We start from the raw sequence: 13239 nt of genomic DNA on the forward strand, positions 1-13239 counted from the left end.
GAAGTTGAAGCATAATGCTAGCCTCCAGTCTTGTCATAGAATCTTCGACTCACTCCAGAGTCCAGAGCAGAAGTTCTACTTCCTGGAGTTCTACTTCCTGGGTAGCGTTTCATAACCGTGAGAGGAACTTCACGTAAAGAGCATTGGATAGTTTGCTCCCGTTCAACGCTTCTCAGTTCCGTACACTGATCCTTACTGCTACGCTGCGGTGCAACCTGACCCGCTTTCCTCCCCGGAGCTTGGATGTCACATGAATCGACTACTTCAAGGGACAGACCGGGCCTGTTGGTCAAGTTCAACCTTCTCGCAGCTGTTGGGTTTGGGGATATTATCACCTTGTGTTCTAAGATGAGGAGAAAGAGTGCTTTTATTTCTAATTCATGGGAGCTTTGTTCCAGAGAATGGAAGCCAAAAGATCCTTAAAGCCTTAAATATGGAAACGACGTTCCCATGCCCGAACCCTGACACCTCAAGTGAAATCTAGAACCTTATGGCATGTCACGTTCTGCACCAGTATCCCCCCTTCCCATTCGTTCCCTCCCTGTGGTATCCTTTCCACCCTCACTTCATCTCCTGAGTCCTTTCCTCTGATGTCCCGCCCCCTTCACTCTTTCCACCCCTTCCTCCACACAGCTGCTTTTGGCTTCTTTCTTTTTCCCTTCTCCTCCTCCCTTGTCCACTGCCATTTTGCTTTATTCATCACCGGCAATGACGCAAAACCAGGCTGGGACTGGCCTTTCGGCAATGCCCGAACCAAAAACACAAAATGCGAGGGTGGCACACGGTATGAGAGATAATAGACCTGGGGGCCAATCACTTATTCTTCTGAATAAGGGCAGTCTGATGTGGGGAGATCGACCACTTTCCAGGGCCAGTCTTATTTTGCGGGGTTCTCCTTATGGCCTGCACCCCATGGATGCAGGTCGCAGATTCCCACAAGAAGGAGCCTGCTTCGGGGCAAATCTAGTGCCCCTGCTCGACAGTTCACCCTGGAAAGCCGTTATTGAGGCAAAACACAGTCCCACAAGCGGAGCTTTGATGCAGGCTGCGCCGTGTCTGGGATGGCTCAGGATTCCCCTTGGAAGACCTCACAACCATGATGGGTCCCCTGTCAGAGCATTGTTAGAAAGTCTGACAGCGGTACCGCCAGTACGGCGGTAAGCCTGAAGTGTGGCGTGCACCACTGGCAGACATCAAACTCAAGAGAATATTTGGAATGAGGGTGTAATTTGCAGAATTATTTTCCTGCCACATCTGCCATCTGAGGTTGGGGATGTTAGTGGAGAATTGGGTCCCTGCTGGCAGCAACCTTCTTCAAAGATCTTCGCAAGCTGAAGTTGGGGATGTAAGTGGAGAATTGGGTCCAAGCTGGCAGCAACCGTCTTCAATGATCTTCACCAGCTGAGGTTGGGGATGTAAGTGGAGAATTGGGTCCCTGCTGGCAGCAACCCTCTTCAATGATCTTCACCAGCTGAGGTTGGGGATGTAAGTGGAGAATTGGGTCCCTGCTGGCAGCAACCGTCTTCAATGATCTTCGCTTGCTGAGGTTGGGGATGTAAGTGGAGAATTGGGTCCCTGCTGGCAGCAACCCTCTTCAATGATCTTCACCAGCTGAGGTTGGGGATGTAAGTGGAGAATTGGGTCCCTGCTGGCAGCAACCCTCTTCAATGATCTTCACCAGCTGAGGTTGGGGATGTAAGTGGAGAATTGGGTCCCTGCTGGCGGCGACCCTCTTCAATGGTCTTCGCTTGCAGTCAATAAGTGCTCACAGACTACACAAATAGACGATATTAACAGTGTAATATTGCAACTGGTGGATTATAATTTCAACCAGTTGTGAAAACGTCAGGGATTTCAAGGATTTATTAGTTAATGTCCACCCTAGTTTCTTCATTGTCCTTACTAATGAAAACTCCTGCCTTCAGACGGAGAAACCCAATGGAGTTGAAAAAGTAACCCTCTTTCTCCTATCCATGAGGAGAGTAGGAAGCTCTGCCTCTCCCTGATCTCTCTGCGTTATTGTATGTCTCCAGTAAGCGACAGAGTTGCTGGGACAAGACAATTGCCAGTTCCAGGATGTTTTGGGGTAAGAAGGGGATTGCGCTGTTGCAGACTCCCAGCTCCCTGCCCACACTTCCCCCTCCTCGCTTACCCAGAGCCATGCTGTCACAAGTGATGGGGGCCCCCAGTGGGTCAGGTTCCGATGAGCACAAGTTTGCTATGTTGCGGGTCCGATTCACCTTGTTTTATGACTCCTCTTGGTGCGCTGCTGTGGACACCAAAGTGTGCTACAGTGAGACCGCAGTGTCATGCTGCTTCGGATGCTCGGGCTAGTGGGATACAGGGTGGTGAGTGGGCTACCTTTTGCTCATGCGCCACCCCAGAAGCATGTAGTATGGTTGGGAGGAGCACGCCCCATGCAGACCATCATAGCACTGCATGGCCAGGAGGAGCACGCCCCATGCAGACCATCATAGCACTGCATGGCCAGGAGGAGCACGCCCCATGCAGAGCATCATAGCGCTGCATGACCAGGAAACACCAGCAGGTGTGTCTGGCCTTCTACCTGTCAGCGAGCCCCTTGCTGCTCCACAGGCTGGAAGAGAATTGATGCAAGCTATACCAGGGCCTGGCCCTTCCTCCCTTTAGTAGCCCTCAGTATTAAGGTTGGGCGGCCCCAGTAGTTCCTCTTCTGTAACAAAATGGAGCACAGGAAGCCCATGTTTCCCTTTCCTTCACCAGGGTGCATCACGTCTCATCATTAGAAACACAAGAAGCATTGAAGCCCCTCCTGGTTTCTTCCTTTTTGGCAAAAGATCAGATTGTCTAATTTGTCAAAGCCTCAGTGGTGGAGGCTATTAAGGAAGCGCAAGCTAACCCCCTCACACCTCGCCCCGAGGTACTCCCCGGGATAAAAACGAATTTGAGTTGTCCCTAGCGGAAGTTACAGAACTGGAACCTGCAGACCAGATGTGGAGGCTCCCGAAGGATTAGATGACGCTCTCGTAGAAGGAAATATTGGTGAGGTTAACCACATCAGGCGATAGGATCGGATAGGACCTGATGGCAGTACGCGATCATATTCCCCTCAATCTGGTGTTGCCTGCCCCCCATCAATAGCAGGTGTTTAAACCGGTGAAGGACATACTTTCAACAAATGTACCCTTCCATGAGGACCTGAAGAAGGTCCTAATTAAGGAACACTCCGAGCCCTCCTCCTCCAGGCGGTATATTAAGCCGGATCCTCGACAGAGTTTCACACTTGTCTGGAAACGGATTTTGCTACTAACTACCTAAATCCTTCATCAGAGAAGGAAAGGGGCCTTCACACCTTGCATGCTGCCAGGGCCCTTCCAGTCTACAGGGATCGCTCGGCAGCATTTTGCAAAAAGGAGGCCATCTTTGTAGTCTTTGGCATCAGCCTTCAGCTTCAACGTTATGCTCATGGATTTGCATGGCTGTGCCGTGGCACAGCAAGAGTGAACGCTCCACTCCACAGCCTGGTCCAGGCCCGCTCTGGTATGGCCTTCCAATGGGCCAAAGCTCGGGACGTCTCTACCAGGGAGATCTGGGGCTCAGCAACATAGGCAAGCCCAAGAAAGATGACTCCACATAATCGCGCCGTGGTGGGTGAGCATGCGGGCTGTTCCCTGTCGTATAAGGTTGGGTTCCAGGTCCTTCCAGCAGGAACTTAATGAAATCCGATGAAGGCCAGGAAGCTTGCAGTATTTGCATATCCTCTGTCCTCATTCCCGTAGCCAGATACTTCCAGCTACATCTTCACCAGTAAGGAGGGCATTAGGGTGGCCAGCAGGCAATGCCAGGTGGTCGCCGGGTGCTGCCAGGCCACCGTCTTGCCACAGTGCTTGCGTCCCACCCCCATCTCCCTCTGCGTGGATTTGCAACGGTAAGTGAAGGGCGGGTCTCCATACCACTCTTAAGTAAGGGAACCTCTTAACGTTTCTAACCCTGCTGGCTTTCTGTCTGGAAGAGGAGGCCCTTAATTAGCGAAGAATTAGTAAGGACTGTCGCACGACGGGGGTCTTGGAGTACGGATGATTGCACTGCGTAATGTGGCCTCCTTCTATATGAATACTTATGTATAGTGGTGCAAATGATTTATTTATTTATTTATTCGTATTTGTTGAGCGCACATCAGACCGCAGGCATCGTGGCGCTAGTTACAGTGTTGCTCATACTTAGTTACATACAGTTCATGTCCGTAAGGTTACATTGGACGAGATATACTTTTTTACATATATGCGTTGAGCAGCAGGAGAACACGATCTATACTTTTTTACATATATGCGTTGAGCAGCAGGAGAACACGAGAACAAAGTTAGTTGAATAGGGCGGTTTTGAGTTTTTTTCGGAAGGTGAAGAGAGATGTTTCCGCTCTGAGGTCAGTGGGCAGAGAGTTCCAGAGCTTAGGTGCGAGGAAGGGGAAGCCTATACCTCCTGCCTTTGTTCTGTTGATGCGAGGTATCGTTAGTTGATTGGTGTATTGTGATCTTCTCGGTCTCGTGGATTGAGATCTACCTATCGTGTCTGATAGGTAGGAGGGAGCTGAGAGGTTAATGTATTTATGCGTGGTTGTAAGTATTTTGAAGGAGATACGGTCCTTGACTGGGAGCCAATGAGCTGTTTCTCTGGCTTGTGTGATGTGTTCCCTTTTCGGTATGCTGAGGGATGCTCTGAGAGCGTTGTTTTGGGTAGTTTGGAGCCTAGATAGGTTTTTTTGGAGGTGCCGGCTAGGAGTGCATTACAATAGTCTAGTTTGGCTCCTATAGTTGCTCGGGCGATGGAGAGGCAGTTATCCTTGGTTAGGAATGGTTTTATTGCGTTAATGAGTTTAGTACTCAGTGCTGAGGCTGAGACTATGGCGCTGACTTGTTTGTCCATAGATAGGGTAGCATCTATGTGAACCCCCAGTGTTTTGACTGAGGATAGGACTGGGATGATGCATTTATCTATGTTGAAGTTGATGTACAGAGGGTTGAGGTTGGAGAGGGTGGATTTCTGTCCTAGAATGAGGATGCAGAGGCCGTTGGTAGCCATCCATGCTTGTATGGTAGAGTAAATTTGCTGCAAGGTAGTGGCGTCTTGGAGATAATTCCCTGTCATCCATTTTGTAACCATTTTGAAAATGAAGCGACGACATTATAAATGCCCCGTATCATTTGGGTGTATTTTGCTTCAGACAAGGTTACCTTTTATTTACAAGGTGCCCCCCCCCTCTCCTGTCGTCACATGAACAGAAACAGAGCCAGCAGCAGCGCCGAGCTCCTGGGTCCCTTCTCGGCAGCTGCCACTGTGTGTTTAGCTGCCCCCGATAAGGCTCTTTAAACAAGCGCCCGGGCGGGGGCAAAGGTCGCTGCATTGTTCCTGCCCGTGACGCTGCACCACCTGTACCCTGGCATCATCCTGGCATCATTCGGCTGTGTGTGTGGAAAGATGGCTGAGGTGTAATCGCTCTGAGTGACGTGTGTCTCCACCGGGGAACACACACCGAGTCTAACACGCAAAGGAGCAAACCGGTTTTCTGTCAATCCGTATTATCGAAAAACCTTTGCACTGGGACAACAATGCATTCTTTTGTGGCTGTGGAAAATGAAAGGAGCCTGTTTGCTAAGTTTCTTTCCATTGTGTGCAGCGCCGTCTTCCAAAATCAGTCTACTGCTTGATGCAAACTGATGCAGCTAAATGGGTCCTTCTTTACAAGGGCAACGTTTTGATAACCTGTTCGCACATGTTCAACCATTCCTGGCATTTAGCTTCACTAAAACGACCTGAATGCTAAACCGTGGCCTGGCTGCACTTGACATGAGACAGCGCAGCGGGCCCTGCATCCCTGCAAAGGTCACTGCGTGCACATCCCTTTTGCGCAGACGCGGACGCATTTTACGCGCGCAATTGCCTTTGCACTGGCGGCCATTTTGTTGGTGCTCAGCCGCACTCTCTTTTAGAGGGAGTATAACACATCTTACTCTTAAACATTTGGGCGCTTTCTGTTGGAAGCAGTCAAGCAGTCACATGTCTTTGCCATTACCTTCAGGGCAATTGCCCCCCCCCCCCCACTCCTTCATGGGCGCAATTTGATTTCGTCTAGACAAGTAAAAAGGTCCATCGTAGATTAATCAATACCAGGGCTTAATTTGCAAGAAAATAAGTGCTAGTGCCCAAATATGTTCTTCACTGGTGGGAGGGGCAGTTCCCCGTCTACTGTTGACACCACCCACTTCTGCTCAATACTGTGTCACACGGCTGCTCCATACAGTGTCACACGGCTGCTCCATACAGTGTCATATGGCTGCTCTATACAGTGTCATGCGGCTGCTCCATACAGTGTCATGTGGCTGCTCCATACAGTGTCACATGGCTGCTCCGTACGGTGTCACGCGGCTGCTCCGTACGGTGTCACGCGGCTGCTGCGTACGGTGTCACGCGGCTGCTCCATACAGTGTCAAGCAGCTGCTCCATACAGTGTCACGCAGCTGCTCCATACAGTGTCACATGGCTAATCAATACTGTGTCACACGGCTGCTCAATACAGTGTCACACAGCTGCTCCATACAGTGTCGCATGGCTGCTCCATGCAGTGTCACATGGCTATTGCATACAATGTCACACAGCTGCTCCATACAGTGTCACGCGGCTGCTCTATACAGTACCATGCGGCTGCTCTATACAGTGTCACGAGGCTGCTCCATAGAGTGTCACACGGCTGCTCCATACAGTGTCATACGGCTGCTCCATACAGTGTCACACGGCTGCTCCATACAGTGTCATGCGGCTTCTCCATACAGTGTCACGCGGCTACTCCATACAGTGTCATGCGGCTGCTCTATACAGTGTCATGCGGCTGCTCCATACAGTGTCATGTGGCTGCTCTATACAGTGTCACATGGCTGCTCTGTACGGTGTCACGCGGCTGCTCCGTACGGTGTCACGCGGCTGCTCCGTACGGTGTCACATGGCTGCTCCATACAGTGTCACGCAGCTGCTCCATACAGTGTCACGCAGCTGCTCCATACAGTGTCACGCAGCTGCTCCATACAGTGTCACACGGCTAATCAATACTGTGTCACACGGCTGCTCAATACGGTGTCACACAGCTGCTCCATACAGTGTCGCATGGTTGCTCCATGCAGTGTCACATGGCTATTGCATACAATGTCACACGGCTGCTCCATACAGTGTCACGCGGCTGCTCTATACAGTGTCACGCAGCTGCTCCATACAGTGTCACACGGCTAATCAATACTGTGTCACACGGCTGCTCAATACGGTGTCACACAGCTGCTCCATACAGTGTTGCATGGCTGCTCCATGCAGTGTCACATGGCTATTGCATACAATGTCACACGGCTGCTCCATACAGTGTCACGCGGCTGCTCTATACAGTGCCATGCGGCTGCTCTATACAGTGTCACGAGGCTGCTCCATACAGTGTCACACGGCTGCTCCATACAGTGTCATACGGCTGCTCCATACAGTGTCACATGGCTGCTCCATACAGTGTCACGCGGCTACTCCATACAGTGTCACGCGGCTACTCCATACAGTGTCATGCGGCTGCTCTATACAGTGTCACACGGCTGCTCTATACAGTGTCACGCGGCTGCTCCATACAGAGTCACACGGCTGCTCCATACAGAGTCTCGCGGCTGCTCCATACAGAGTCATGCGGTGCTTCGTACTGTGTCACGCGGCTGCTCCGTACAGTGTCACGCGGCTGCTCCATATGGTGTCAAATGGCTGCTTCATACAGTGTCACACAGCTGCTCCATACAGTGTCACACGGCTGCTCCATACAGTGTCACATGGCTGTTGCATACAGTGTCACACGGCTGCTCCATATGGTGTCACACGGCTGCTCCATATGGTCACACGGCTGCTCCATACGGTGTCATGCGGCTGCCCCATACAGTGTCACATGGCTGCTCCATACAGTGTCACACGACTGCTCCATACAGTGTCACACGGCTGCTCCATACGGTGTCACGCGGCTGCTCCGTACAGTATCACACGGCTGCTCAATACAGTGTCACACGGCTGCTCCATACAGTGTCACACGGCTGCTCCGTACTGTGTCATGCGGCTGCTCAATACTGTGTCACGCGGTTGCTCCATACAATGTCACACGGCTGCTCCATACAGTGTCACACGGCTGCTCCATACAGTGTCACATGGCTGCTCAATGCTGTGTCATGCGGCTGCTCCATACAGTGTCACACGGATGCTCCATACAGTGTCACATGGCTGCTCCATACAGTGTCACACGGCTGCTCCATACAGTGTCACACAGCTGCTCAATATGGTGTCAGACGGCTGCTCCATACGGTGTCACACAGCTGCTCCATATTGTGTCACTCGGCTGCTCCATACAGTGTCATGCAGCTGCTCAATACGGTGTCACACGGCTGCTCCATACAGTGTCACACGTCTGCTCCATACAGTATCACACAGCTGCTCCATACAGTATCACACAGCTGCTCCATATCGTGTCACTCGGCTGCTCCATATCGTGTCACTCGGCTGCTCCATACAGTGTCACGCGGCTGCTCAATACAGTGTCACACGGCTAATCAATGCAGTGTAACGCGGCTGCTCCTTACAGGATCACACGGCTGCGTATAGTGCCAACATATTTGGGGTCAAAGCTCCAGCTCCCACTGGTAAATTGAGGCTGAAATCAACATACTAGTTGTGTTTTTAAATAAAATACATGTTTAAGTGTTTCTTTAAAATACATCAATTGTAAAATTTTGCTCTAATCTCATTGGTGTGAAGTGGAGCATGTTAACCATCTAAGCACAAGACAAAATAGCAAAGGTGCTTCCCCCTGTGGTAAATTGATGGATGAATGTGGGTAAAATGATGACTGAACTGGTGAGTGCCTGTCAGACACTGCAGAAATATCATCTGGCATCAGTTGGCCCTCATGGCCGGCTCTCCTCTGCAATATGAGTCTTTTCACTGACCTTGCCCCTGTGTCGGGGCTGTTGGCTGGTGACTGTCCTGTTACTCTCAACCTCCCCCTGCTGGCGACTACACGAGAGAATGTGCAGCCGTGCCACGCAGGCAGAGTGGAGCAGTGTGGAGACATGGCCAGCATCAGTGCCCAGGCTTGTCACCTTGCATCTCATCGTTTTCCATGAAACCTGGGTCATCAGGTCTGTGAATATCAATGAGCCAGCCCAGGATGCAGAGACCCTGCCAGTGCCCGGGATGCAGAGACCCTGCCAGTGCTCAGGATGCAGACACCCTGCCAGTGCCCGGGATGCAGAGACCCTGCCCGTGCTCAGGATGCAGAGACCCTGCCCGTGCCCAGGATGCAGAGACCCTGCCTGTGCCCAGGATGCAGACACCCTGCCAGTGCCCGGGATGCAGAGACCCTGCCCGTGCTTGGGATGCAGACACCCTGCCAGTGCCCGGGATGCAGAGACCCCGCCCATGCCCAGGATGCAGAGACCCTGCCCGTGCCCAGGATGCAGAGACCCTGCCACTGCCCAGGGTGCAGAGACCCCGCCAGTGCCCAGGATGCAGAGGCCCCACCAGTGCCCAGGATGTAGAGATCCCGCCAGTGCCCAGGATGTAGAGACCCTGCCAGTGCCCTGGGTGCAGAGACCATGCCAGTGTCCAGGGTGCAGAGACCCCGCCATTGCCCAGGATGCAGAGACCCTGCCTGTCCCCAGGATGCAGAGACCCTGCCAGTGCCCCGGGTGCAGAGACCCTGCCAGTGCCCCGGGTGCAGAGACCATGCCAGTGCCCAGGGTGCAGAGACCCTGCCTGTGCCCAGGGTTCAGAGACCCTGCCAGTGCCCAGGATGCAGAGACCCTGCCCGTGCCCAGGATCCAGAGACCCTGCCCGTGCCCAGGATGCAGAGACCCCGCCCGTGCCCAGGGTTCAGAGACCCTGCCAGTGCCCAGGATGCAGAGACCCTGCCCGTGCCCAGGATGCAGAGACCCTGCCCGTGCCCAGGATGCAGAGACCCTGCCAGTGCCCAGGATGCAGAGACCCTGCCAGTGCCCCGGGTGCAGAGACCCTGCCAGTGCTCCGGGTGCAGAGACCATGCCAGTGCCCAGGATGCAGAGACCCCGCCTGTGCCCAGGATGCAGAGACCCTGCCAGTGCCCAGGATGCAGAGACCCCGCCCGTGCCCAGGGTTCAGAGACCCTGCCAGTGCCCAGGGTTCAGAGACCCGCCAGTGCCCAGGATGCAGAGACCCTGCCCGTGCCCAGGATGCAGAGACCCTGCCAGTGCCCAGGATGCAGAGACCCTGCCAGTGCCCCGGGTGCAGAGACCCTGCCAGTGCCCCGGGTGCAGAGACCATGCCAGTGCCCAGGATGCAGAGACCCCGCCTGTGCCCAGGATGCAGAGACCCTGCCAGTGCCCAGGATGCAGAGACCCCGCCCGTGCCCAGGGTTCAGAGACCCTGCCAGTGCCCAGGGTTCAGAGACCCGCCAGTGCCCAGGATGCAGAGACCCTGCCCGTGCCCAGGATGCAGAGACCCTGCCAGTGCCCAGGATGCAGAGACCCTGCCAGTGCCCAGGATGCAGAGACCCTGCCAGTGCCCACTGTTGTTGATTATGATACTATGCGTGACTGACAGTTAAAATAATAAAGTTGCCAAAACACCACAACATGATCAAGCTGGGCTTAAAAATTAGTGCCAGTGCTCAGAAATCAGTGCCCAGGCTGAGCCCTGGCAAACATCCCACGCCCAGACACAAATGAAGCACTGATCAATACACCGGTTTGTCTGCATGCCACTTTCTGATCCTCGTAGCCGTCTCCCAGATGCTGCTCCATCAATGCCAGCTTTCCTGTTCGCTGCTGGGAATGATTGTTGCAAATGCAGGAACGTCATTTAGGGGTCGCCAGAGGTCTCAACTGAGACCCCTGAGGTCTCCCTTGCAACCTCTAAAAAAAATAATAATAATAATATTGTTTTTTAAAACATTTTTTAATGCAAGCTCCTGGGTTGTGTCCAGCACCATGTGGCTCTTTACTTCTGGAGTGGCTGGCTTTCTTATTCATGCCCCTTAAAAATAAGAACGGGAGTGGCACATGTCGAACACTTTCACCACTGACCCTAAATCAGAAACAATCGGAATACCAAATAATGTGTCTTTCTGGAATTCTAGAAAATAATTGCTAGACTGATTGAAGGTTTATTTCAGGCACACTTCAGGGGGGTGAGTCACTGATTTAGTCTGTTCTTAAACGCCTCCACTCAGCCTTTCATCCTTCCGAGGTCGATAAATGAGTACCAACACAGGTTGGGTGATATTGGGTGTTTAATTTTTCTATATAAATCGCTTAAGCGTAAGTGCTATATAATAACACATCATTATCATGGTCATGGACGTCTGCTTGCATTCACAGTAATTTGGTAATATGGACCTATACACACTGATCTTAACGATACATATGGCGATCCATTCTTGTATGAAATGTACATCACATTATAGTGATATTGTAACCATATTTTTCGTAGTGTACAATGCCATGTGATGCCACTTCCTGTTTTGTCAACGGGTGAAAGGTTGTATTCCATCGCTTCCCACTATATCACTTCGGGGTGGGGTCAAATGACATCACTTCCTGTGATGTTATCAGGGGGTCAAAGGTCGTGGGATGTCACTTCCGCTACCCCAGACATTTTGGTGAAATGACGTCCCTGTGCAAATGCTGCCAGCTGTCCTATCACCTCACCTCATGTTCAGGGCATTGCCATCCTCTCCCCCTTTACTCTGCTCCTTGTATCTGTAACACTTACTTTCCATGACCTACCCATGCATTGTTTGGGGGGTCGGCCCCAAAGACCCCAGTACTGTCTATCCCTTCCCATCCAAGCATGCATAGCTGCAACACCCTACTTATTTGACCCCCACTGATGCACTTTGACCTTCCCCCTCTTACGCCTGCTCACCAAGTCACCTGGATGCACTTGCCTCCTGTTGGTCCCATATAGGCACCCTTACACACTTCCTGTTTGGCCTGCAGCCTTGGTTGGGCTCAGTACATGGTGCAACGCAAACCTCCCTGTGCGGATCCCTTTTCACATGGGAAGATGAACCTGCATCGCTGCGGTTCTGGAACCTGCTGAGGGAAGGCCTAGGGCTTTGCACCACACCCGACCCATTCTGATGAGGGCAGTAGAGGGGTCCCTGCATCGTGTAGGGAAGATGCACAGAAGCCCAAAACCAGAGATGGTCCCTCATAATCCGGTAGCAGACGAGTTTAAGGAGTCAAAGGCAATCTGCTTTTTCTTACTAAAGGAGTTCAGCTCTATGATTTCAGATTTGCCTCCAAATTATCGAAGCAAGCATTTAAAATTTGAATTTTGACAAATTGGCAAAGTGCCAACTCCTAGATCCAGGCACAGAGCTATTGTCATGGCCCATTCATTCAATCAGCTAATTGCCTTCTCTCACTCAGGCAATGCAACTTGTGGGTCATGTAGGTGCTCCACGCTTTGCCCACGCCTGGCTTCTTCAGGAATGCGGCATCTGGCTGCCTCTGTGGGTCGTCTAGGTTCTCCATGCTTTGCCCACGCCTGGCTTCTTCAGGAATGCGGCATCTGGCTGCCTCTATGGTCTGTGTGGGTCATCTAGGTTCTCCACACTTTCCCCACGCCTGGCTTCTTCAGGAATGCGGCATCTGGCTGCCTCTATGGTCTGTGTGGCTCATCTAGGTTCTCCATGCTTTCCCCACGCCTGGCTTCTTCAGGAATGCGACATCTGGCTGCCTCTATGGTCTGTGTGGCTCATCTAGGTTCTCCACGCTTTCCCCACGCCTGGCTTCTTCAGGAATGCGACATCTGGCTGCCTCTATGGTCTGTGTGGCTCATCTAGGTTCTCCACACTTTCCCCATGCCTGGCTTCTTCAGGAATGCGGCATCTGGCTGCCTCTATGGTCTGTGTGGCTCATCTAGGTTCTCCACGCTTTCCCCACGCCTGGCTTCTTCAGGAATGCGGCATCTGGCTGCCTCTATGGTCTGTGTGGCTCATCTAGGTTCTCCACACTTTCCCCACGCCTCGCTTCTTCAGGAATGCGGCATCTGGCTGCCTCTATGGTCTGTGTGGGTCATCTAGGTTCTCCACACTTTCCCCACGCCTGGCTTCTTAAGGAATGCGACATCTGGCTGCCTCTGTGGTCTGTGTGGGTCATGTAGGTTCTCCACACTTTCCCCATGCCTGGCTTCTTCAGGAATGCGGCATCTGGCTGCCTC

General features: G+C 52.4%; 1 protein-coding gene across 2 annotated transcripts in view; it reads left to right on the forward strand.

Annotated features, from left to right (window-relative positions):
* The window catches only part of FES (FES proto-oncogene, tyrosine kinase), a 474871-nt gene that overhangs the window by 42505 nt on the left and 419127 nt on the right, over positions 1–13239 (forward strand). The window lies entirely within an intron of this gene.

Source organism: Ambystoma mexicanum, chromosome 11, assembly GCF_040938575.1.
Source record: "Ambystoma mexicanum isolate Mex_15411 chromosome 11, UKY_AmexF1_1, whole genome shotgun sequence".
Taxonomy (NCBI): domain Eukaryota; kingdom Metazoa; phylum Chordata; class Amphibia; order Caudata; family Ambystomatidae; genus Ambystoma; species Ambystoma mexicanum.